Source organism: Xenopus tropicalis, chromosome 7 (assembly GCF_000004195.4).
Source record: "Xenopus tropicalis strain Nigerian chromosome 7, UCB_Xtro_10.0, whole genome shotgun sequence".
Taxonomy (NCBI): Eukaryota; Metazoa; Chordata; class Amphibia; order Anura; family Pipidae; genus Xenopus; species Xenopus tropicalis.
In genome coordinates this window covers 64,484,371-64,512,048 of record NC_030683.2, presented here as the reverse complement: position 1 = coordinate 64,512,048, position 27,678 = coordinate 64,484,371, and the positions used below count along the sequence as shown (strand labels likewise).

The 27,678-nt window shown below is 41.1% G+C and overlaps 1 protein-coding gene and 1 long non-coding RNA gene across 3 annotated transcripts in view; one reads left to right on the top strand and one right to left on the bottom strand.

The window, feature by feature from the left end:
* Window positions 1-18,246, bottom strand: part of LOC101731286 — a 110,817-nt gene extending 92,571 nt beyond the window's left edge. Inside the window, exon 1 of one of the 2 annotated variants that reach the window (XR_004223621.1) lies at window positions 17,981-18,246. This is a non-coding gene — a long non-coding RNA (uncharacterized LOC101731286). The remainder of the gene's footprint in view (window positions 1-17,980) is intronic. The other variant, XR_001171243.3, reaches the window with a different exon arrangement.
* Window positions 18,247-18,563: 317 nt separating this feature from the next.
* Window positions 18,564-27,678, top strand: part of casz1 (castor zinc finger 1) — a 280,717-nt gene continuing 271,602 nt past the window's right edge. The window contains exon 1 of the mRNA XM_012966970.3: window positions 18,564-18,685. The gene's annotated coding sequence lies outside the window, so the exon portion shown is untranslated. The remainder of the gene's footprint in view (window positions 18,686-27,678) is intronic.

Here is a 27,678-nt window from a genome sequence, read left to right as displayed (position 1 = left end):
TGGGTTCCCCAAAGAGATTATTTCTGCTCCTCAATTTACCTCATGGTTTTGGAAGTCTCTTTGTCATGGTCTTTACATCCAATCTTCCTTAATCAGACTCTCGAACAATATATCCAATGCTTTTCTTCATATAAGCAAGACAAAACTGCTTCTTTTCTCCTGGTGGCAGAATTCATTATAATAATTCATTCTTCTACTCAACAAACATCATTTTTTGCTATCTGGCTTTCATCCAGTTTTCCTGTCCTGTCTGAGCAGTTTAAGATAGACTTTCACTTTTGACTGAGACAGGGTCAGGAAATTTTTTAAAAATATGTTGATAAGAAACGTTGAGATTCTCCTGTTTTCAATGCGGGTTATCTGGTCTGGCTTTCTACTCCTAGTTTTAAGGTATCTTGTCATTCCAAAAAATCAAAAAAAGTCAGATTTCTGGGTCTACTCACTATGTGAAGTCTGATGCTGAGCCTTATTATCTTGCATGACTCTTGTGTTCCTGACCTTTAGCCTGACACCCGCATCTAATCCTCTTCTGCCTGGACTGACCCTTTTGCCTGTTGGCATTGCTTCTTGTCTGCCGATTTTTGTTGTGACACCTGGAATATTTTGGCACTCCTACCACTCCTCCACTAGTTGCAGTCCTGTTCCTATCCCCAGTGACTCTTTACTTTGTGGGAGGTGTAGGTAAGCCTAAATCCTTCAAACTTCCTCCAAGACAAGCCACTTCCACAACGTACGTAGTAAATAGTGGTCACTATTAGGGATACACAAACATTGATTTCTAAAATTGGGGACTTGGAGGGTTGACCACTAGTTTAGGGGTTATTCCCAACACGTTTGCTATCTTTCACAAAGTCCTTTATAGCTTTAGGGCCCCTTATACCACTGAAAAGCTTTCTCAATTTATGGATACTATAGCCTTTCCCCACCAAATGCCCAAGAAGGCTGCCTACTTGGACTGTCCAATTACTGTGGCCTGGTATAATCTGCATGGCAACCTCCTTATTCAGTTTCTCCATAAGACATTTCTTCATGCCATAGAAAATTTAATCCTTTACACTCCATACAGCAGTTATAGTTTTGTTATTTAAGAAAGGCAAAGACCCAATGTGATTATTTTCATATAATCTCTTTAATTAACACTCAAGCTAAAATCTTTGCCAAAATATTGGCACTGTAATTGACTAAAGTATCCAATCAGCGATTAACTCATACCAGTCTGGGTTTATGCCTGCTAAATCGACATTAACTAACCTTAGGCGAGTATTCACTCATTTACAAACCCGTCATGGCCAAAGCCTATACTTACAGGAGACACTTAGGTGTTTCAGCTTTGGTCAAAACTTAATCAGCTGGGCACAACTTCTATATCAGAAACATTGTGCCCAGGTTAGAATGAATGGCCTGCTGTTTGGCATGTATATGAAACATACCCTAATATAAATTGTTTAAACTGCAATTTAAATTTGGCACCCTGGAGGATAAGTTTGCTCTGTATGTTAATGACCTCCTGTTATTCCTTGCTGACTATCAGGACTCGCTGCTTGTAGCACTCGAAGCTTTCTAGAGCTTCAATGCTTATTTCAAAATTTCTATAAACAAAGATAAGTCAATAATACTTTCTTTGGATGCCATATTAAACCAGACCTCTGCTATACTGGGGTTCAAGTAGGTCACTAAATTGAAATATATTGTAACACTACTTTTACCTGAACTCTTTACTTAAGGACAATGTGCCCATTATAGGTCAGTTTAGCAACTGCTACTTGGTCAAGACTTCCCCTCACACTGTGGGGAAGAGTGAATCTGTTTAAAGTGATATATCTGGCCCAATTTCTATATATTCTGTGCAATTCTCTTTTTTTTTGGATTATATTGCAAAAGTGAATTCTATCCGCTACACTCTTTTTTCTCCTGGAGTCTATTCACAGCCCCAACAGATAAAAGAGGCCTTGCCCTCCCACATTTATACTACTATTTCTTGCTTTTTGTGGGACATTTATACTACTGCAAGTCAAATTCACCACAGCCCAGTAAAGGGGGTAACAGCAAGATGTGTGCACCGGAGCAAGGTTTTCTGTGCATGTTCTGGTTACAGGAACCTGCTTGTGGCCCACAGTTGCAGGCTATATAAAACTGAAAATGTGTCCAGTTTTATACAAATAATATATCTCCAGCATACTGTTGTATTATAATGAGTAATGTTTGTGTGTGGGGGGTGATTGATATTACAAATGCAAGGCCTGCCTGTCAGACATGTTTTGGTCACAATATATTTTTATACTATAGTTCAAAAAGAATGCCTTTGTATTGCAATACTGCAAGAAAAATAATAATCAGTGTTTTAATACTTGCTACAAGACTTTCTTTCCATGCATTTCTAGTAATTACAAATAAAAAAGTACATGTAAATAAACATCAGTACATCAGTTATCACCAGACCCAAGATATTTTACATTCTGTCTTCTGTCCCCTTCCAGGGGACAGAAGACTGTCCATCCTCTGTCCATCATTAGCACTTGCCAAAGGGACCATTCTGGTGAACCTGTCTGCTATATGGGTATAAGTTTGAGAACTGCGTAGTTAGGATATTGGATTGCAGCACAGGTAGCCTTTGAATTCCAGAAAGACAATTGCTTTGATACATAGTTTGAAGGTCTTCACCTTTAGAACTTCAGAAATATCCACAACCAATGCTAGGCATTATGTAAAGCTTTGCTTTCCTGGCACTGTTGGAAATATTGTCAAAAGTGGAGTGGAGCTTGTGCATCTGAATAAAATGGGCCATTTTATTGAAATTATCAATGACTGCAAAAACAACTGTGGTAAATCAGCTATAATTTCATTGGCTAGGTGGGTCCAAGGCCAAGTAGGCAAGCAAAGACTGCCTTCTCTACTTTCTGTAGAGAAGGTCACCAGACAGTGTAATTTAAAAAGAGTTCAAAGAGTCTTTAGTACTTTTGGGCCTGCTTGTATAGAACAGCTGGTCTGCTAGATGCTAGAGAAAAGGTTTATGTAGGTCAGAATAAGGGGGTATATGTAGGGGAACAAAGGAGCCATTGGGAGCAACAGAATAAGTAGCCTGAGTCTTAGAACTGAACTTAGGAAAAAGGGAGGCAATAAGCTTAGAAACTTGTGCTCAACTAGTAAGTTTTGAAGAGCAAACTTGTCACGATCGGTATCCCAAAACTCAGAACAGACTCCAAGGGTAACAGCCGCCTTTCACGTCAGGAGGAGCCCTTCGCTACTCGGATGCCGCCAGGACTTATTGTGAGAGACCCATAGAGAGAGTTCTGAGCAAGCAAGGGAACCAATCATGTGGCAGGAAGGCGGGGAACACTTCAGAGTAGTCAAGACAGGCCGGGGTCAGCAACAATCCGACAACGCAGCACAGAGTCAGGATCCAAGAGAATAGTCAGTCAGGCAAAGGTCGGTCCAGGCAGCAGGCAAGAAGGGTCAGGAACAGGCAAGGTCAATACAGGCAGCAAACAAGAGAGGTCAGGTACAGGCTAAGGTCAAACACGGCAGGAACAACAAGAGAATCACACCCAGGAACTCACAGGAGGAAGAACCTACGTTGGGCAGGGATTACAAGCAACAAGCGCTTAAATATTTGAATTTGGCACCATAATGACGTCACACGCGCGCCGAAACGAGAGGTGAGTGCGCATGCGCAGAGCGCCGGACGTATGCACGATCAGCAGCGAACACACATGCACGTTAAAAGGCAGTGTGCCGTGCGCGCCAAAGAAGAGCCTGCGTCCCCGCGATGGAGGAGGCAGCGGGCGTCCCCCTCGCCCCACTAGACCACCAGGTACCTTTACAAAACTTGTAGACAAGGCATTGGCTTTCCTGTTTATAGCACCTGTTCGATAAGGGACAATTAGATTGAAATGAAAGAAGAAGAGGGCCCCGTGAGCCTGTCTTGGGTTTAGTCTCTGCAATTAGCGGATACAGCATAGATTTTTGTGGTCTGTATATATAGTACTTGGTTAAGATGCACCTGCCTAGAGGGTGTTGCCATTCTCTAAAGATAATTTAATCCCTTGATCCCTTATCCAGAAACCCGTTATCCAGAAAGTTCAGAATTACGGAAAGGCCATCTCCCATAGACTCAATTATAAGCAAATAATTCTAATTTATAAAAATGATTTCCTTTGTCTCTGTTATAATAAAACAGGACCTTGTACTTGATCCCAACTAAGATATAAGTAATCCTTATTGGAGGCAAAACAATCCTATGGTGTTTAAATGGTTTTAAATTGATTTACTTAAGGTATGGAGATCCAAATTACGGAAATATCCCTTATCCGGAAAGCCCTAGGTCCCGAGCATTCGGGATAACAGGTCCTATACATGTATAGGGCTGTAAAATATGTTGGCTCTTTATAAATATAATATGTAATAATAAAAATGACAGACAACATCACAGTTCTTTTAGATGAGAAATATATTTAAGAGAAGTAAGAAAATAGATATAATCTTACATTATTTTTAATGTGGAAAAGTAAAACTATGGCACCAACATCTGATTCATCAACTTCTAGGAAGAAAGCAAGATGGAGTTCAGGGCACTGTCAACATTGAACCTCATTTTCCAGTTTGCTGCCCAGTTTGCAGCAAAGTGGCAGCATCCTGCATGGAACTTATAGGGGCTGATTTACTAACCCACGAATCCGACCCGAATTGGAAAAGTTCCGACTTGAAAACGAACATTTTGCGACTTTTTCGTATGTTTTGCGATTTTTTCGGATTCTGTACGAATTTTTCGTTACCAATACGATTTTTGCGTAAAAACGCGAGTTTTTCGTATCCATTACGAAAGTTGCGTAAAAAGTTGCGCATTTTTCGTAGCGTTAAAACTTACGCGAAAAGTTGCGCATTTTTCGCGTAAGTTTTAACGCTACGCAAAATGCGCAACTTTTTACGCAACTTTCGTAATGGATAGGAAAACTCGCGTTTTTACGCAAAAATCGTATTGGTAACTAAAAATTCGTAAAGAATCCGAAAAAATCGCAAAACATACGAAAAAATCGCAAAGTACCGATCATTACGAAAAAACCGCAATCGGACTCCATTCGACACATTCGTGGGTAAGTAAATCAGCCCCATAGTTTTGCACAATTTAGTGTCATCAGCAAAAATAAAAACAGTACTATCTATGCCCACCTCCAGGTCATTAATAAACAAGTTAAAAAGCAAAGGACCAAGGACTGACCCCTGCGGTACTCCACTAACCACACTGGTCCAATTAGAAATTGTTCCATTTACTACTACTCTTGGTAATCTATCCTTCAGCCAGTTCTCTATCCAATTACAAATATTATGTTCTAGGCCAGGGGTGGGCAAACTTTTGGGCTCACGGGCCACATTTACTTACCCCCGGGCTGGACCGGACCAGGGCGGGCAGGGCCAGGCCAGCGTTAAGCCCTCCTTCGTCTCTTTAATTCTGGCCCGCCAATGACACCAAGTCTCGCGTGATGAGACTTGGCGTCGTCGGCGGGCCGGATTAAAAAGGCCAAGGGGCCGGATGTGGCCCGCGGGCCGTAGTTTGCCCACCCCTGTTCTAGGCCAATATTCCTCAATTTGATCATTAACCTTCTGTGAGGTACTGTATCAAATGCTTTAGCAAAATCCAAGTAAATGACATCAACTGCCATTCCAGCATCTAGGTTCCTGCTCACCTCCTCATAAATTAGTCTGGCAAGATCTTTATTACCCTTATTACCCCTTCCAAAATCTTTCCTACTACTGATGTCAGACTAACAGACCTATAGTTTTCAGGATGAGGATGAGTTCTTGAACAAGCATAGTATCCAAGGCTAATATCTACAGTTAGTATTAATGTTTGTATATATAGCTTATGTATGTGAATGTATAGATAGGTTAGTTAGATTGGTAAGTATAGGTTTGGGTGTGCTGGTTTTACTTGGAAGAGGGGTTGAATTTGATGGACTCTGGTCTTTTTTCAACCCTATGTAACTTGAGGGGGGGCACATAACTGTTTGCTTTGGAATCTGACCTGTGTGCTAAGGGTCAAAAGCAAACTAACTAAACAGTTGTGTTCCATGTGGCCCCCCTCAAGTTGCTGACTAACTAAGAGGTTAGAGAACTGAATGAAGGAAGTTGAGTTCTGGCTATTACGTTATCCACTCACTTCTGCCATTATAGATTACATTTTTGCACTACCTTTCTATTTAGTCAGTCAAGTGCATAAATGGGCACAAAACAGGCTATTCACCCAGACTAATAAACCTAGAAAACTAATAGCTAGAAGACTCAATAACCAATTCTATCACATTTCTGTCACTGCTATGAAAATCTCATCTGGTCACCCTACTGGAGCGTTACACAAGATTCATTTTTTTTCAAAATATGTAATTGCCTTCCTTGTATCTTGATCAAAAATCACATTTTTATACATACTTATAACTGAATTTAAAGTTCAGATAGCTATCAAGACTCTCCAGGACCAGATGGTTTTTAGCCATATATTATAAAAAAATATGCATATTCTTGTACTTTATTGTTTAATGAGCCTCTCCACAGTAATTCTCAGCAAATATTTCTCCTAAACCAGAAACTGTATCAGACCACACTGACTGCTGAAACTACAGTCCTATGCCAGTTTTAACTGTTTATATTAAAATTCTGGCAAGTATATTGGCTTCTCGACTTAATGATGCATTACCTGATTTGATCCAGAAAGTTCAAGTGGGGTTTATATTAGACTGACAGGCTTCCAACATAATATGATAACTCCACTGCTGTCATGCTCCTTAAATTAGATATAAATTAAATTATACATTTTATTATTTAAAAATGACATTTTGGTCCTAATTTTCTGAAATGGATAAGAAATCTATATCATGAAGCAGCCACAACGGTAACTGCTGGCCCCGTTTTTAGTAAGAATTTCTTATGGAACTCATCAAGGATGTCCGCTTTCCCCTCTCCTTTTTAATCTAGCAATCACCCCTGTAGCTACTGCAATACAGCCAAAACTGGATGTAGCAGGTATCACTGTGGAAAAAGACATACAAAAGACTTATACAATTAGCATGTTTGCTGATTACGTCACACACACAGACAGCATACACTGACATAACAGACAGCATACACTGACATAATGCTGGCACTGCTCCTACAGTCTGGCAGAGAGAGTATGGCACACACAGGCAGAGTATGGCACACACAGGCAGCATAGGGCAGGCAGAGTATGGCACACACAGGCAGCATAGGGCAGGCAGAGCATGGCACACATAGGCAGGGTAGGGCAGGTAGAGTATGGCACACATAGGCAGGGTAGGGCAGGCAGAGTATGGCACACACAGGCAGGGTAGGGCAGGCAGAGTATGTGCCATACCCTGCCCTGCCTGTGTGTGCCATACTCTGCCTGCCCTATGCTGCCTGTGTGCCATACTCTACCTGCCCTATGCTGCCTGTGTGTGCCATACTCTGCCTGTGTGTGCCATACTCTACCTGCCCTATGCTGCCTGTGTGTGCCATACTCTGTCTGCCCTATGTTGCCTGTGTGTGCCATACTCTACCTGCCCTATGCTGCCTGTGTGTGCCATACTCTGCCTGCCCTATGCTGCCTGTGGGAGGTGAACCTGGCAGGGGTTTGTTCTGGGAGTTTGATAGCATTTGAAAATAGTCATTATATGGTCCCTAAGATGTGTAATTATGTGCTGGGGGTTGCTGTGCTATACTCAGGGGAAGTGGAGGCATATGGATTTAAGGTTGTGTCTTAATATGACATAATATAATTCTTTCACATATGAATGAAGGGTGATATCCCTACAGTGAGCACCAACCACTTGGGATTTTGCTGCGCTATCACCATTAATGTGAGTATAGTCTTAAAAGCTCTTGTGATAACATGGGTGTGGTTTTAAGTGGGTGTGGTTTAAAAAGGGGGAGTGGTCAAACTGGCTTCCATTATTGGCCCTCTACTGCGTTGGCCAGAAAAATTCCAGCCCTCGGTACCACAGAAGTTGGACAGCGCTGCTCTACAACATGTCTAAAGATAAAGTGGCTTGGTCTTCGCTCGTCTTTAGACTCTGGCAGTTCAAGTATCATCGATTCCCCATTTACATTGTGATGCTACAGCCCTTCTCTGGGTGGTTTTGAAAAACCATTTTAGGGAACCCTTTAAAGCTAAATTCCTATTTTAGGCTTCCAAACCTATAGGGCCAAAATTAGGGACTTACACCATTCCGTAACAAATTGGGACTCCATAGCATATAATTACGCATTTATCTCTCCTTAATTACCTGCGCGTCTGTATTGCATCTATTGCAACTATTCCATTAATAGAAATATAACAAACTTGAATACAATCATTATTAACCTAGGTGCTTTACAAGAACACTTTCATCTCCCCAATGAGATATCTTTTAAGCTATGCAGATAATTTATTTTACCAGAACAAAGCAGGCACTCCTCCTTCACCCTTATAGTTTTTTGAAAGACAGCATCTAAATGGAGTAGCCCTGATAGAACAATTATACCTTCACCCTAGCTCCTAAACTACTAATTTACCCTATATTAAAGATTAAACTTGAGCTGGGTAAGGTATTGATCAGAAGCCATAACTACAATAATTTTGGAGTTAATTATAAATAATATATGGTACTGGTTTCACTTTGGTCTAATAATAATACTGTAAATGTAAATTACAGATACTGTAAATGTCACCAAGTTTTCCTTAATATCACATTTACCTAGCATAAATAATTATTGAAGCTGCTTCACTACTCATTCAAACAGTTCTTCAGTTCAAACCCTAATAAACGGGAACAGGAAAGAGGAGTGGTAACTACATTGATTATGGCAAAAAATTATGTGCACAATATCATATATCATGATATCATATACTAATCACAAATACAAACCGGATTCCAAAAAAGTTGGGACACTAAACAAATTGTGAATAAAAACTGAACGCAATGATGTGGAGGTGCCAACTTCTAATATTTTATTCAGAATAGAACATAAATCATGGAACAAAAGTTTAAACTGAGAAAATGTACCATTTTAAGGGAAAAATATGTTGATTCAGAATTTCATGGTGTCAACAAATCCCAAAAAAGTTGGGACAAGTAGCAATAAGAGGCTGGAAAAAGTTAATTTGAGCATAACAAAGAGCTGGAAGACCAAATAACACTAATTAGGTCAATTGGCAACATGATTGGGTATAAAAAGAGCTTCTCAGAGTGGCAGTGTCTCTCAGAAGCCAAGATGGGTAGAGGATCACCAATTCCCACAATGTTGCGCAGAAAGATAGTGGAGCAATATCAGAAAGGTGTTACCCAGCGAAAAATTGCAAAGATTTTGCATCTATCATCATCAACTGTGCATAACATCATCCGAAGATTCAGAGAATCTGGAACAATCTCTGTGCGTAAGGGTCAAGGCCGTAAAACCATACTGGATGCCCGTGACCTCCGGGCCCTTAAACGACAATGCACCACAAACAGGAATGCTAGTGTAAAGGAAATCACAGAATGGGCTCAGGAATACTTCCAGAAACCATTGTCAGTGAACACAATCCACCGTGCCATCTGCCATTGCCAGCTGAAACTCTACAGTGCAAAGAAGAAGCCATTTCTAAGCAAGATCCACAAGCTCAGGCGTTTTCACTGGGCCAGGGATCATTTAAAATGGAGTGTGGCAAAATGGAAGACTGTTCTGTGGTCAGACGAGTCACGATTCGAAGTTCTTTTTGAAAATCTGGGACGCCATGTCATCCGGACCAAAGAGGACAAGGACAACCAAAGTTGTTATCAACGCTCAGTTCAGAAGCCTGCATCTCTGACGGTATGGGGTTGCATGAGTGCGTGTGGCATGGGCAGCTTGCATGTCTGGAAAGGCAGTATCAATGCAGAAAAATATATTCAGGTTCTTGAACAACATATGCTCCCATCCAGACGTCATCTCTTTCAGGGAAGACCCTGCATTTTTCAACAGGATAATGCCAGACCACATTCTGCATCAATCACAACATCATGGCTGCGTAGGAGAAGGATCCGGGTACTGAAATGGCCAGTGCGACAAAGAAGGCCCAAGACGATTGAACAGTTAGAGGCCTGTATTAGACAAGAATGGCGAGCATTCCTATTCCTAAACTTGAGAAACTGGTCTCCACGGTCCCCAGACGTCTGTTGAGTGTTGTAAGAAGAAGGGGAGATGCCACACAGTGGTGAAAATGGCCTTGTCCCAACTTTTTTGGGATTTGTTGACACCATGAAATTCTGAATCAACATATTTTTCCCTTAAAATGGTACATTTTCTCAGTTTAAACTTTTGTTCCGTGATTTATGTTCTATTCTGAATAAAATATTAGAAGTTGGCACCTCCACATCATTGTATTCAGTTTTTATTCACAATTTGTTTAGTGTCCCAACTTTTTTGGAATCCGGGTTGTAGCTTTCTAAGCCAAGATTGCCAAATACTTTTCATAAGTTTTACCTGAAACTGTGGCTTGCTTAGGAGCTCATCTGGCAACACGACAAAGATATCCTGAGACTTCATTTTAGCTAAAAACAGCAGGTAAAATACCTAAGTATAGGACCCGTTATCCAGAATGCTCGGGACAAGGGTATTCTGGGGAAGGGGTCTTTCCATAATTTGGATCCCCATACCTTAAGTCTACTAAAAAATCAATAAAACATTAATTAAACCCAATAGGATTGTTTTGCATACAAAAAGGATTACTTATATCTTATTTAGGGTCAATTAAAAGGTTCTGTTTTATTACTACAGAGAAAAAGGAAATTCGTTTTTAAATTCTGTATTATTTAATTAAAATGGAGTCTATGGGAGAGGGGTTTTCCGTAATTCAGAGCTTTCTGGATAATGGGTTCCCGGATAAGGGACCCGATACAATACAGTAAATGCACTTGAAAATACAGGCATGGGATCTGTTATCCAAATACTCTTTATCCAGAAAGAATTCTATGAAGCAGGGCTGTGGAGTCGGAGTCGAGGAGTCGGAGGCAATTTTGGGTACCTGGAGTCGGCAAAAAATAAACCGACTCCGACTCCTACTAAATTTAAATGGGAATAAAAAAAAAAATAAAGCAAGTTTAAATGTCCCAATTCACAAACAGTCATAATTAATTACTTCTCTGCTATAAGAATAAAGCCCAATGCACACAGTGCAGAAACGAACACGTTGAGTGACCACGAAGCATGCTTTTCATTGACAGTATGAATGTATAAATTACATTAGCATATTAAAAACAGAGGAGTCGGAAGTATCAGAAACTGAGGAGTCGGAGTCGGAGAATTTATCTACCGACTCCACAGCCCTGCTATGAAGGCCATCTTACATTGACTCAATTTTAACCAAATAATTAAAATTTTTAAAAAGCAGGGCTGTGGAGTCGGTAGATAAATTCTCCGACTCCTCAGTTTCTGATACTTCCGACTCTGACTCCACGACTCCGACTCCTCTGTTTTTAATATGCAAATGTATTTTATACATTCGGCAAGCTGAAATACGCTTGCCAAAAATATGCACCATACGCCCCATTCTGCACAAGAATTCATGGAATATGCTCGGGTGCAGGCACATGTAGCCAAAATCCACATTAAAACTCAAGAGAATGCAAAGTCTTTTTATGCAGATTTTGGCTACTTGTGCCTGCACCCGAGCGTATTTAATTAATTCGGGTGCAGGCACAGGTAGGAGCGTATGGCGCATATTTATTTTGCTGACAATATACGCCATATGCATGGTGTGGCATTAGCCTAAGGCACGGAGATAAAAATTCTGGAAAGACCTCCCGGTTCTGAGCATTCTGGATAACAGGTTTCATATCTGTATAAAATCAAAGTACATAACCTTGATAAACTCTAACTTAAAGGAGAATTACACCCTAGCCCCACTCCACACTCTCCAAGCTCTATTCTTTTCAAAAGTCTTCCTATGTCCTGACCTGCCATAAATATGCAGACATGTGCAGAGGAGTACAAAGGGGCCATCTTCTGAACCTCTTCAGTTAGAGTGCCCGACACAGATCTTTTAATGTGGCAAAATGGTTATCAATGCTGACTTGCAGCCCCTGAATCCTACCATTGAATTCAGCCAGGACTTTATCTGCAAGGGGTTTATATGTTCTTCTCGTACTTTCTCATACATTTCCACTGGGAATTACAGTTTCTTCCCACGTTCCAAAAACAGACAGGTTAATTAGTTTCTGTTAAAACTGACCATAGTATGAGTGAATAGAGACCTTAGACTGTAAGCTCTGCTGCCGCAGGGGCTATGAATGAATAGAAGTCTCTGTAAAGCAGGGACAGAACTATGGGCAGATAGAAGAGGTACATGCCTAGGGTGCAATGGTTTCAAATTTCCCTTCCCTCTCCAGCTGAGGGGGGATTTGGTGTGGGGGTCTGGGTGGAGGCATGGGAGTGATCAGGGGTGGGGGCTTGCTTTGGGCACACTCCCCTGTAGGCACAGCACTGCTGTAAAGTGCTAGAATATGTCAGCACTATATAAAAAAAATAAAGGAGAGGGACGATTTAAACTATGAGGTTAGATGGTCACGGTTGGGGTTGTTTTCTCTGGAAAAGAGATGCTTGCGAGAGGACATGATTACTCTGTACAAGTTCATTAGAGGGGATTATAGACAGATAGGGGATGTTCTTTTTTTCTATAAAAATGATCAGTGCACCAGAGGCAAACCCTTTAGATTATAGAAACGGAACTTTCATTTGAAGCAGCATAGGTGGTTTTTCACGGTGAGGCAGTGAGGCTGTGGAACGTCCTTCCAAGTGATGTTGTGATGGCAGATTCTGTTAATGCCTTTAAGAGGGGCTTGGATGGTTTCTTGAACAAGCATAGTATCCAAGGCTTTTGTGAGACTAAAATCTACAGTTAGTACTGATGTTGGTATACAGTATATTGTTTTTGCATGTGAGTGTATAGATAGGTTTGTGTGTGCTGGGTTCACTTGGTAGGGTTGAACATGATGGTCTTTTTTAACCATATTAGGGCCCCCCCCCCTTTCTGCGCCCCGAATCCCCCCCGTGCACATGCGAATGTGTGAACTTCTAAACTTCCATATGGAGCAGTGGGGAGAGGTCCCCATTGCTCCGCATGGGAGCAAAATTTGTGCCGCCCTAGGCCCGGGCTTTTGTGGCCTCGCCACAAATCCAGGCCTGTGTACTGATTTAATGAGCCTCTGTCAAGTTTGAGAAATTCCAAGCCAACTGTGGCCAATGTAGGCCTGATCAGGACAGGTTAAACCTCAAAAAATGCTGATTTAGCATTTTCAACAAATAAAAAATATACTGCAGAGTGAAACTTCAGTATGAGAACTGTTTACTGACAACAAACCCCACACAATGCACTAGAGAGAAAGATCCTACATAAAGAGACCATTATCAGTACATACAGAGCTGTCAACCTAGAAGGTTAAGGGCTCTGGCACACGGGGGAGATTAGTCGCCCGCGACAAAACTCCCTGTTCGCGGGCGACTAATCTCCCCGAGTTGCCTACCCCTGCCATCCCACCGGCGAACATGTAAGTCGCCGGCGGGATGGCACACGCGGCAGCGCGATTTCCCGAAATCGCACCGCTGCGTCTGCCATCCCGCCGGCAACTTACATGTTCGCCGGCGGGATGGCAGGGGTATGCAACTCGGGGAGATTAGTCGCCCGCGAACAGGGAGTTTTGTCGCGGGCGACTAATCTCCCCCGTGTGCCAGAGCCCTTAGTGTTCAAGATGAAATTTCTTCGCAATACCCGGAAGTGACATCACATACGCCACACACACTCCTGGAAGTTACGTCACTCGCATGCGATCAATACCTAACATGTTGTTTACACCACAGAATCTTACCACACTGGTCACACTACACTGCTCAAAAAAATAAAGGGAACGCTTAAACAACACAATGTAACAAGTCAATCACACTTGACTTGAAATCAAACTGTCCACTTAGGTAGCAACACTGATTGACAATCAATTTTACATGCTGTTGTGCAAATGGAACAGACAACAGGTGAAAATGATAGGCAATTAGCAAGACATCCCCAATAAAGGAGTGGTTCTGCAGGTGGTGACCACAGACCACTTCTCAGTTCCTATGCTTTCTGGCTGATGTTTTGGTCACTTTTGAAAGCTAGCGGTGCTTTCACTCTAGTGGTAGCATGAGACTACAACCCACACAAATGGCAGCTCATCCAGGATGGCACATCAATGCGAGCTGTGGCAAGAAGGTTTGCTGTGTCTGTCAGCGTAGTGTCCAGAGCATGGAGGCGCTACCAGGAGACAGGCCAGTACATCAGGAGATGTGGAGGAGGACATAGGAGGGCAACAACCCAGCAGCAGGACCGTTACCTCCGCCTTTGTAAGAGGAGGAACAGGAGGAGCACTGCCACAGCCCTGCAAAATGACCACCAGCAGGCCACATATGTGCATGTGTCTGCTCAAACGGTCAGAAAGACTCCATGAGGGTGGTATGAGGGCTCAACGTCCAGGTGCGGGTTGTTTTTACAGCCCAACAGCGTGCAGGACATTTGTCAGTAATGGTGTGGGGTGGCATATCTTTGGGGGGCCGCACAGCCCTCCATGTGCTCGCCAGAGGTAGCCTGACTGCCATTACGTACCAAGACGAGATCCTCAGACCCCTTGTGAGACCATATGCTGGTGTGGTTGGCCCTGGGTTCCTCCTAAAGCAAGACAATGCTAGACCTCATGTGGCTGGAGTGTGTCAGCAGTTCCTGCAAGACGAAGGCATTGATGCTATGGACTGGCCCATCCGTTCCCCAGACCTGAATCCAATTGAGCACATCTGGGACATCATGTCTCGCTCCATCCACCAACGCCACGTTGCACCACAGACTGTCCAGGAGTTGGTGGAGGCTTCAGTCCAGGTCTGGGAGGAGATCCCTCAGGAGACTATCGACCACCTCCTCAGGAGCATGCCCAGGCATTGTAGGGAGGTCATATCGGCACATGGAGGCCACACACACTACTGAGCCTCATTGTGACTTGTTTTAAGGACATTACATCAAAGTTCGATCAGCCTGTAGTGTTTTTTTCCACTTTAATTTTAAATGTGACTCCAAATCCAGACCTCCATGGGTTGATAAATTTGATTTCCATTGATAATTTTTGTGTGATTTTGTTGCCAGCACTAATTCAACTATGTAAAGAACGAAGTATTTAATAATAATATTTCATTCAATCAGATCTAGGATGTCTTATTTTTGTGTTCCCTTTATTTTTTTGAGCAGTGTATATATATATATATATATCAGTAAAAATTTCCCTTTTACATCTTTTACATTGATCCACCATTTTGTGATGGTCTGTGTACTCCCTCAGAGATCAGCTGACAGGAAATAATGCAGTTCTAACAGTAACAGAAGTGTGGGAGTAAAAGACAGAACTTTGCCTATTGATTGGCTGATGTGACCTAACATGTATGTGTACCCTTTGTCTGTGTGCACGGTGAATCATATGATCCTAGGGGACGGCCATAAGTACTTAAAATTTCAATTTTCTATTTAGGATTACCCAGTGGAACATGCTACTAAAATATAATAGTTTTATGAAAATTGCTTATTTGAATAAAGCAGGTTTACAGTCACTTTAGGAAGATAATTTCTGAAATTAACATCCCTAGGATGATGGTTGTGCCCAGGCCCGGATTTGTGGTGAGGCCACAAAGGCCCGGGCCTATGGCGGCACAAATTTAGGGGACGCCACAAAGACATTTTGGAAATTTTGCTCCGTATGGGAGTTTGTGTCAGCGCATGTGCACTGGTAGTCCACAAGGGACCCAGGTTAGTGAGGGAACTAATCTAATGTATGAAGGTAGCGCCCAGAGGGGAGGATTTACTTTAATGATTTGTTTTAAATGCTGAAATGGGCACCCCTGTGTAAATAAACTGCCTTAAAGCTAAGAGTCTGTCGTGGAGCCCGCTAGTTTACAATGTATATAACAAGTATGGAGGTTTTTATAAGAATTTGGGGGTTTCTGTTTAGTTTAGTTTAGTTTTATTATACAGTACGTTATGTCTGGGTACCAGGTCTTCTTTAAGTGCTAGGAGTTTCAATACATAGTTGGAAGACCTGCCCTGCCCTGAAGACCTTACAATCTGTTAAGAAAAGGAAACGGACAGAAGGGAAAGAAATAATTGCACTGGTCAAAGGTGCTGTGGAATGCTTAGCAAAGTGCTTTGCCTAGAAAGAGTTGAAAGTTTGAGAGTTGAAGAGTTTTAGGAGCTTTCCTAAGCATTACAAAGGCATTATGTAATCAGAAAGAAAGGTTTTATGCATTCGTAGCTTGTGTTCATTTGTACAGGTATGGGATCCCTTATCCAGAAACCCGTTATCCAGAAATTTCCAAATTACAGAAAGGCCATCTCCCATAGATGTAATGATAAACTGTTTCTTGTACTTGATCCCAACCAAGATATAATTAATCCTTATTGGAAGCAAAACAATCCTATTGGGTTTATTTAATGTTTAAATAATCTTTTAGTAGACCTAAGGTATAGAGTTCCAAATTACGGAAAGAATCCCAGGTCCCGAGCATTCTGGATAACAGGTCCCATACCTGTATAGCTAATAAAGTACCCAAGCTGAGCGCAGGGAGCAGGAGGTAGTGTACGGGGAAATGAGGCCAGATATTGTATATAGAGACTGTATATGGAGAGGTGCAAAAGGATGCAGGGCTCTCAAGAACAGGTGAAGATTTTTTGTCTAATGCACCAAGTTACCAGGATTCAGGAGAGAGATATTAGCAGTGAAATACTGAAGAGAAGTCAGATGCAGGTGAGATGATGTGGGTAGCAGCAGTACAGATGGGATAAGTTTCTGGGAGACCAGCTAGTAATATGTTACAGTAGTCTGTCTTGGAGAGGATAAGGTCCTGCATCTTAGCAGCAGATGAACAGAGGAAGGCACATATTTTTTGTGACGTTCCTTTGAATAAATCTGAATATTCTTGCCATACAAAACAGCACTCAAAGGCTCACTTGGAAGTTATCCAGTGAAACAGAGGGGTAACCCTCTCTCTCCAGCAGCAGGCTGGATGGAATTTTTTCTTAAAGCAGTTTGGTATTTTTTATATATAGGCACCGGATGGATACCCCTGATACCTCCCGATCCATTGGACTTGGGGTGGCTATATGTAAATTCAGCCATACTGTTGACTTTAATGCTAAATGGCAGGAGGGGGCACATTTAGGTGGAACACAGCTCAGTCTTTGTTTTGATCTGTCAGAAACTGTTCAACTAGTTTTAGCAGGTTGCATATTTTATTATTATGAGATAAAAAGATTAAAAGATGGGCACCTTAGGAAGCTTCAGCCTTAACAGTTTGGAAACCTCAGGCATAAATAGAAAACATTCTATTTCTATCATTACTAAAGAATTCAAAGTACTTTTATAGCACCAAATATGTTCAGTTTTGGCATTATACGTTAACATTAAAGTATAAGTATTTTTGAGGGGTTACCGTGGGCCAATTCATTATAGTATTTAGCATAGTGAATTGGCCCACCGTAGCCCCCCTATCAAACTTTTTGAATTGCTTATTCCTTCTGATGGATTACTTATTTTCATGCACAAAAACATTGCTATTTAAGAGTCCGAGAGTAGTGAAGCGTGAGCAGGGTCTAAGCTCTGTCAGAGGCTATTTCACATCATTCTTTATTTTGAATGCAATAAAGAGCTATAACTTGATGATTACTCAATACCCAAGTGGCTCATTCTCCTTGCCACAACTCCTTGGAATGACACTTGTCACTGACAGTTTGCAAAATATGATTATTAGTAGTAGTAAGTTGCCTTTTTAATGACTTTCATTAATACAGGAGGTCACCTATTACCTCCAGAGGTGAGAAGAGTGAATCAGCCCCAGAACCAGTTGAAGCAGTCAGCTATCCCACTTCATTAAATTGAACCACAGCCAGCAGTGAAAAGCATTTGTTGTTTTACTTGAGTTTCTGAAGTACCTGTTCTAGACCTCCTCCAGGTCTTGTGAGAAATGAGACTAGTATGACATTGAAGCTTCCCTTAATGTCCATAAAGGTTCAGACTTATCGGGTACCTCGAGAGAAGGGCAGTAGGAAATCCCTACCTTCAGTAGAATGCCGGTGGGCCTGCTATTGCGATACGCACTGTAAGTGATTAACCCTTTGGTGTAGGGACAGGCATTTCTCTTTGTGGGCGCTGCATTACTTCGTCCATTTGACAGGCAAAAGCTGACGATTTGTCGTTCAGAAGTGTCAACTTTGTCAATTGGTCGCTATCAGAAAGGCTGTGCGACCCGGTCTTCACAGAGAAGGATAAGAAGCTTTCTAGGGTTGCCAGGAATAGTGCAGAGGTCATAACTCTATGAAGTACTGTGTGGGCTACTCCACTCCGGGATTTGCAACAGATCCTGCCCTTTCACCTTAAGGTACTTGAGCGCTTTACTTCGTTCCCGTCCGAATATGAGGACGGTGACAGTTGCGCAGAAAGCAACACGAAACTCCAGTCCGGGCTTTGCACTTCGCCCCCTACTGCTGCCTTGTTAGAAATTGGAAAATTCAATAATAAAGCAGCGAGGAGGAAAAAAGCCCAGGATCAGGCAAGTTAGATGGCGCATGCGCGCAACCTCCATCCGAAACACACATTTTCCTTTACTTGGAAAGTCACCCAAAGCAGTCCAAGTGCAGGTAAGAGACTTTCTCTTCGCTCCTGGGCTCAGTTATTTCCTCGCATAGTCGCCTGTGCCACATATCATCTACATTTGGTGCATAAAGGGCAGCCAGTTTGCTTAGGGCTCTACTCCATTTGCACAGGTCATTGGGCACGGGGATGGGGTGGCAGCCACGAAGAGGTAACTATGCTGTGGCCACTCTTGGCTTTGCTAGTGCCTTTGCCAGTGGCTGACTGCTTCCTCGAGCTGGCCGTTGGCGCACTGTCAGTCGTTAGGGTGCCCACGCTTTTAGGGTGCTGGGTAACTAACATTGTCCTGTTTGATCTAAGTGATTAGCTGTGCCTACTGGCTAACAGAGCAACGTGCCGTGACAGCCATTGAGGTGGCATCTCCTCCGGGAACTAAGGGTTCCTGGTTCGGTGACTGAAGAATGGCGCTGGGGGAATCCGAGAGAGCTTTGGGAGTTACAGATTGTGCCCGGGCTCTCTCGCCTCCATAGGCTCGGAGTTCCATGAGCGAATTGAGTGTGCCTATAGCGCCTACTGTAATATATAGCGTGCATGTGTTTGCACAAGGAGCGTGTGTACCCACTGGGACGGGGCAGGGGCACGGGCATGGCACTGGGCTGCACAAGGAGCGTGTGTACCCACTGGGACGGGGCAGGGGCACGGGCATGGCACTGGGCTGCACAAGGAGCGTGTGTACCCACTGGGACGGGGCAGGGGCACGGGCATGGCACTGGGCTGCACAGCGTACCGCGCTCCCTTAACCTTGCAGTAGGGGTCCGTACAGTGCTTGGACTGTTTCTGCAGATGTCACCTGCTAATACCCGGACAGCAGCATTTTATTTGAACACAAATTAAGTTACAGTTACTTTCGCTGCGACTTTGACAGTTATTGGTGGGGGTGACATATTTAGCGCAAATATACACACCGTGACATGGGCTGAAACAAAATAAGTTTGTTTTCCATAGACACAGCCGGGTTTGGTCCCCTAGATACAGCCGGGTGCCCTCGGCTTCTTCCGAACTTCCTAGGTGGAGTTGCTTATTATTGATCAGTTCTCGGCTACAGAATGAAGCAGAACTGCAGTTTACTGCTCTGTGCGTGGAGAAGTTCTGCGGCGCGAACTCTCTGATTAACACCTTCAATACTGGCTGTGGCCCTTTTCATTTATCCCATTTAATGGGGGACATTCATTATAACTGTAATGGAGCTGGGTGCTTATTTCAGTTCAGACTCGCAGCTTTCCACACATCAAACGATTGCTGGCCCCCTAGATATATCCCATTACGGACATTTCTTAAGAGCGCAGCTAAGAGAGCTTCTTGCCCCATCTTCCAGCTAATCCTTACGCTGCCATGCAGGGGGTTGCAGGAAAGAGTATAGGAAGGTGGGGGTGATAGTGAGTAGGAGGGGGTGAGGAAGGTGATCGTAACCGTGCATTTTTGGTCAAAGTCACACTCCTATTTTTGAGTCCACGACAAGCGAACAGGTGCCCAACTTGTCACTCAGATTCGTGCTTACAGAACCACTCTTCGGGGCGTTGACTTTATTCATGTTTGGAACAAGGTGGATTTTTGTTTACCTTTCTAAAGATTAATCGTGGAAGTTCTGCTCCTGTCTTCCAACTAGTTTAGAATCCAGCACCTGACATCTATCTGGGTGGGGGGCGGTCTTTGTAACAGGGACCAATCCAGAGACCCTCAGTGACCAATTTTGTGTAGTAAGTACAATGTTTATTTATAGTCTACTGTGTGTTCTCTCTTACTGTCTCTCTCTCTCTCTGTGACCTGACTAAGGGTGAGGTATCCCACACAGCAGCTGTGAGACCCCCCAGGGATATGCCATCAAGGTGCTGAGGAGGGGGTGGGTTCTCCTCCTTATTCTAGGAGACACCAGTTGCTAAATAATAGTCTTACAATCTAAATGCCCATATCTGCTTCTGGGGATGGGGGGGGGGGGGAGTAGATGGGGCACTCAAGCCATGCTCTCTTATTTGAGCTGGATATGACACTTGTGCAAAACCTTACTGTGTAACCCTCAACTTTGGGTCATGTGTAGTACATATAAAAATACTTTTACTTTGCTTTGTGATATTTATATGTATGTATGTGTATGTATATCTAAAAGGGTTTCAGACAATTGTAGTTTGTGTCTGTCATCAATACATCTGATAAGTAGTGAGCTTTTAAATTTTGTTTAGTTCATAAGTTCCCATAAGTTGTTTGTCTTCCGGCTGTATCATCACTGCTGCGATTTGCAGCCCTGTAGCTTGTTAAAAGGAGTTTATGGTGAATATTGTTGAACCTGAGTAATCAAGTTTCTGTGATCTTATGCCTCCTCCTGTTTAATTTATTAGACTAGTTATTTATTCTGTTGATGATAATCTGTTGCTGGTTTCCATGGAGATGTCAACTGATCTCTTTCAGAAATCAAACTCCATATACACAAACCTTTTAAAGAGACAGTCTGATCATTTCACAAAGCAGTTTTGAGGTTTAGGGAATGTTTAAGTCTCAAACTTATTATTGCTATCATTATTCATTTTTAAGGGAAGCTACAGTTTAAAGATTTGTGCCAAACCAAGTTTATTATGGCTAACAGAAAGTAATTGCTTTGATCATTAAGTTGCATCATCATTTGAAACAGATCATTTTTGTCCCCCCCACAGAAGATATCAAAATCCTTTCACAATCAAAGAGTTAGTTTGAAAGCAAATGTTTAACAAATAAAAGGCCTTTGTCAGTTATCTATCAAAAACGAGTTTTATACAATCTGCACATTTAGTCTAAAATAAGTTTATTTTTCACAATTAAAAAAGAAACTTATTAAAAATATGAAGAAAACACACAGTATAATGAGCTCCAAAACCACTCCCTTCATTCTGCACTTGATATCTAAGGTGAGGTGTCTTATTTTGATTTTTGCAGGAGTATATTACATTTAATTTTCTGTTTATGAACATTACAGTGTATGGTTTTCTTAAAAAAAAAATCGAAGCATAAAAATGTATAAATGTTAACTAGACACTGTTTCTGTCTCTATAGATGTATAAATACATACAAATGTTTTGGGCTCAGATATATACATATATATATTTATATAGGTTGAATTAATAAGTGTATGTTCTGCTCATAATCAACCTTGCCTATCACAACGCAAGGTTTATATCTTTTTACCCTCTGCAAAACAACCTGTCAAGTATCATTCTCAAAAAACTTAAAGAAAATAGTTTTTTTTTATCTTGTGCAAGTACATTTTAAGCACATCATCAAATCTGCTTTTTTGAACAGAGGGCACACGGATAGGTAAATTCCTCTTGGTTTTAGTGTGTGTATTTTTGTAACGATGCATTTTGTTTGTCTAATTTGACTGTGGCAAGTAAAAGAGCTGTATAGCTTTAAACTCTGGAGTTTGCATATTCTCCTTGGATCTTTCCCCTTTGCTAATTATTGTGTTGTTTTCAGAGCAAATATGTCATATCCATGGCGACCAGGCAGGTTTATTGTCTTTCTGAAGCAATAGCTCACATAAGTAATTAATGACTTCTTTTTTTTTCCCCTGGCTTAGGTTAAACAGATCATTCAAGGAAAGTCATATCTCTCTCTTTTTTTAGCACGTTGACACAGGAACATGAGTTAGAACAAGAAAATACTTTAGCTAAGAAGTCAACTGCTTATTTTTTTCTATTTTTTTAAAAGATGTAGTGTCAGCTTTCAAACAGATGAGGTTGTCATTCTTATACAGTTTGAGTTAAGCAATTCAGAGCTACTGCAGGAAATCCCTTTAAGCAGGAGTTCAGTTGTTAGTTGTTCAACAGAAAAAGGAAACATCCTGGAGGAATTTACCCTCAAATCCTCCCTATGGAGCTGCTACCATCGTTTTTATATGCTGCATTTATTTTAGAAGGTTTTAATTGAAGTGTTTACAGGAAAGATGCGACAAAGCAACTACGTTGAATAGAATTTTTTTTCCCTTTTAACCTTAAATACTGTCCTTTTCTGGATTCTGTTAAATTTTGTATGCATGCTTGCAAACTGTGCTTTTTTAATAGTAGTACCCCTACTATTAGCCACTTTTAAACTCCTTTAGCTTTTATCTGCCTTGTCCCAAATGCTTATATGGACACTTAAGGTATAATAGCAATTTATGTTTACAGTCAGTTTTATTGAAAATCTGAACACTTCATGTGATTAAAGGACATTACAGGACTAGCTATATCTTCCAGAGTACATACTGAAAATGTTTCTGTGGAGAGTATAGAGTTAAGTTTAGGATAAAACCAAAAATAAACAGACATTTCTAATTACACTAGACCATCTATATCTGATAACAGAGCTACAATGTAGACAGACCCTTTTGAACTGAGTTCTAAGCTTGGGTGCTGCATTCCCCCCTCCGTGAATAATCTGAAGAATCTGTTTAGTTTGGATTGATGAACACTTAACCTGTTCAGTTAAACTGTGCAGTTAGCAATTGTGTTAATATCCACTCAGTAAAACTTTCATTTGGTATGTTTACACAAGGAAAATGGCAATAATATATTGTGATAACATCATAAAAACAAGAAAACATGATGAAAAAGTGAACCTTTTAGCAAGTGTGCTGGATACCATCTCGATGCTTACCACATACGATTCTGTGGCCATGAATAGTTTACACCTTTTATTTAATAAGTTTTAATCTGAGTGGTACATATGTCTCTGTAAAGGTTTAAACACTTCTCTTCAGTTACAGTATGTCTTCTGAGTAATATTACCACAAAGGCAAGGTGGGTAAGAGAACTGGCAAGGTAGGTTATATTCCTTTGACATAATACTGCAGCTTAAATGGAAGGAAGAATAAGAGAGAAGGAGAACATCGTAAATTTTGCTAAAATTAATCAGCCGTTTAAGGGCTTCCCATTAACGAGGTTTTCTAGGCAGGCTGCCTCCTCGCGTCCCCGGTCAAAGTCCGGGAGGGGGATGAGAAATTTGAAGAGGAATAATAAAAACAAAAGAAAGGGTGGAATTATAGAATATAAATCCTCAAGTGTCCTTGATCCATATTGTCATATTTTTTTTTGGACTGATTTGTCCTGTGTGCCTTTGACAGAAAAAGCACGTAGAGAAAGCAAGCGACAGAGAGAGAGAGAGAGAAAGAAAGAGAGGGACGTGCCGGTCCTTTGGAGCTCATTATCATTCTTAATAAGTCTTAGGGAATAAAGAGGAGCATTGAGTATAAATGCTGGGTAATCCTAACACTCTTCAAGGTGAGAGGAGTCTTAAGGACAAAGAAAAAAAAGATGGTAGTAGCTCGTTAGGGGAACAAGCAAGGCCATTGGAGAAAGAGACCTTACTTGGTCTTACTTGCTTAAAGTAATTTTCTAGTATATATGCTATGGTTAAGTGAAAACAGTATCGGGAAAAATATGGAATAATAAGCTAAAGGAAAGAGATTGTGAACACTGTTTCATATTTTAAACTCAAGAAAAGAAAAAGAGTTCCTGCAAAAGCAACTTGTTACATTTCAGATATGAAGAATACTTCCGTTTTCTAAAAAATTGTGTCATACTTATCGAGATGGGATCTGTTATCTCGTCTGCTTAGGGCCAAAGTTTTTCTGGATAAAGGATCTTTCTTGTGTATGTAGAGTGTCAGCCTTAAGGCTACTAACATTAATATTGATTTAGTATAGCTTTGTTGGCATTACATCCAAGATAGTATTGTTTAATTATTTCAGATAAAAGTATATTAGAGTAAACAACACTGCTGTATGTCAGAGCTTTTTGGATTTCAGATAATAGATCCCATACCTGTGCATAATTGTCAGCAAATACCGTCAAATATACTTGACAAGATATCTTACTTTGTGTTAATGCTAATTTACAAGAGTGTCCCTAATAACAAATGTATACGTTGGATCTGTTTCAAATATATATATATATATATATATATATATATATATATATATATATATATAAAACATACATATCCTGTGCTTTTTTTAGATATTCAGGTGTTCCTGATGTTCTTCTTCCTAGGCTCTGGAGAATGTTGCTTAGAACTGATACTTTCAACACAGTGTTTCCCTTAACATACATTGTAATATTTTGGTTTTCTTGTCATCTGTCTGTCAAATCATGAAAATGAAAGGTATATATTTAGAGGAAAATGTTTATGTCTGTTTTTAGGTAGGGAGGTACAGTGTCAACACAAGTTGCACTTCCTAATGACTGAGTGAGTATGAAAAGAGTTGGTCATTCCTAATTTACACAGTGGAATATAATTTTCTTTAGTCGTTTATGTTTTAGTACATGGTACATGATTTGTGGTCATCTTACTGAAATGTGTTTAATTAAATACAGGCCTTCTTGAGTTTATTTATTGTTTAAATGGGTTTTAGCAGACTTAAAGTGATCCAATATACAGCAAAATCCCTTTTCTGGAAAACCACAGGTTCCAAGCATTCAGGATAATAAATCCTGTACCTGTATTCCTGTTACCTGTCCATTTCCAATATGTGAAGATAGCCTTTCTCCTACCAGCAGACTATAAATAATGGCATTTGAGACTATTATTCTATAGTTGCTTATCGAGCTTCAGAACACTTGAGAGATAAATTGTGCTGTACAACACCACATATTAATTTCAGTTAATATAAAGTGCATTATTTCAGGAACAACACATCCAGAATCATTTCTCAAGCATGCCCTTTTGTGCTTTTCATGTGGGTTTTCCGTGCTTCTCTTGAGGGTTTTCCTTATTAAGTACTACTGGTTTAGCAAACAGTCTCCACCAAAAATATGTATGAAGGTATTTTTGCCCCATTTAGCGATTTGAGTGTTTTACCTGTGGTAATTCTCAGCTCCCACAATGGCAAGAAATTAACTAGATTACTGTCTCTGCAACAAAATGCGGGAGACAAAACATTGTGTGTGCTTAAACAGTATCCACAACCATGAATTTGGTCCCTTAACTTGTTTGTTATATTAACTGATTATACTTAGTTTTTTGACACAGTTATTAACATTCTGTTTCAATAATAATGATCCTTGAAATTGCAACAATGTTGTTAAGAAATCTATATTAGCTCTTAACGTGCTGTGTTAGTTGTAGTCAACCAATCACTTAGGTTAGACTGAGTTTATACAGGTCTATTTCACTGCCTTTAAAGGAAAAAGAAAGCCAAAGTCACTTGGGGGTGCCAAAATGTTAGGCACCCCCAAGTGACTTTGACCACCTACCTTTTACCCCGGGCTGGTGCCCCTGTGAGGAGGGAACAGCACCGTAGCTGCCGGCACTTCCTTCCTTCTGTTTCGCTGCGCGCGCATGCGCAGTAGAGTGAAAAGCCGAACTTAAACATTAAAGTCGGCTTTTCACTCTACTGCGCATGCGCCCACCGCTGGCATTCCGGAAAAGGAAGCCAGAACACGGAAACGATCCGCTCCAGGTGCCCCGGGCTGGTGCTGTTTTCTCCCAACAGGGGCACCAGCCCGGGGTACGAGGTAAGCGGTTAAAGTCACTTGGGGGTGCCTAACATTTTGGCACCCCCAAGTGACTTTACCTTTCGTTTCCCTTTAAAGGAAGAGGAAAGGTACAATCACTGGGGGTGCCAAAATGTTGGGCACTCCCCCCCCAGTTATTGTAATTGCTTACCTTATATTTTATATTTTCAAGGTTGGTGCTCCTGCATCAGCCTGGGGTAGCTGCGAGAGGGTGAGCCTCTTCCTTCTTCTGTCTTTGCGTCGCTTGCACATGCACAGTAGAGTGAAATGCCAAACTTTAACAAAAAAGTTGTCTTTTTCACTCTACTGCGCATGCATCGGCCCTGGGATTTGAAGGAAAGAAGACAGGAGAAAGAGGATTGCTCATTAACAGCTACCACGCAGCAGTAACAAGTGACTGAAGTTTATAAGTCACATGGCTGTGGCAGCCTGATAAATGAAGAATATGGCTAGACACATGTGAAATTTCAATATAAAATATTTAATTAAAAAAATTAAATAGAAAAGAATCTGTTTGTGCTTTTTAAAAATGGATTTCAGTGCAGGATTCTGCTGGAGAAGCTCTATTTACTGATGCATTTTGAAAAAAATATGTTTTTCTATAACAGTATTCCTTTAAGCCTGTTCAAAAGTTAGGGTTAGGGGATGGATTAAACAACCCCTTAATGTGTTTGTATCTCCTCTTTGTCTTTTTTGTCTTTGACTATATTTCCACCGACCTCAGTTCGAGACTGCTAATATCTTGAACAGGCAACAGAAGTACCCCATGCTGTTTTGTGCAGGCAGGTGGCCACCAGAGTGTTTTGTTAATAATTCAGGAATCATCTTCTAATGTTTGCTGCTAAGTTATATCACTCATTGTCAGCGTGTTAGAATAAATGACCTTACAGCAGCAGTAAAACTGAACAGAGAAGTGTCCGGAGATGCTTCCTGTATTAGTAACTTAAAATAGCAGGGGGTACTCCTATTGTAGAACTGCTAATATCTAGCAAATAATCAGATTCTAGGTGCAGAGGGCAGCCAGATTGCAGGTGCAAGTGCTAAGCACTAGGGGGACACTTTTGCACTTGCATCTGGTGTATAGAACTCTATTATCATCATCAGATATTATTGTCAAATTATCCTTTGCTTGAAGCAGTTAGAATGGACGTAAAAAGCAAGCTGCTTTGTGGTAGTACTTTTTGGCTTAGTGTCCATTTACTGAACTAGGACATATATACCTGCTGTCATGGATAGCGAATGGAGTAGTAAGTTAGGTGCTGTGGTAGTCTGTGCTGTCATATATTCCCTTTGTTAGTCCCTTTCTTAGTGGAAAAACTGTGAAATCAGAATAAATTCACTCAGCTGCAAAAAATGATCGAATCTACCTTACACAGAAAAACAATAACACAGGCACTCTCCATTAGATGTTTCCTTGTGCAAAAATTCTTACATCTTTTTATTTCTTTAAGTTGAGATCCAGCACCTTGAGATCCTGGATCTCAAAGAAATAAAAAGATATAAGAATATTTGCACAAAGA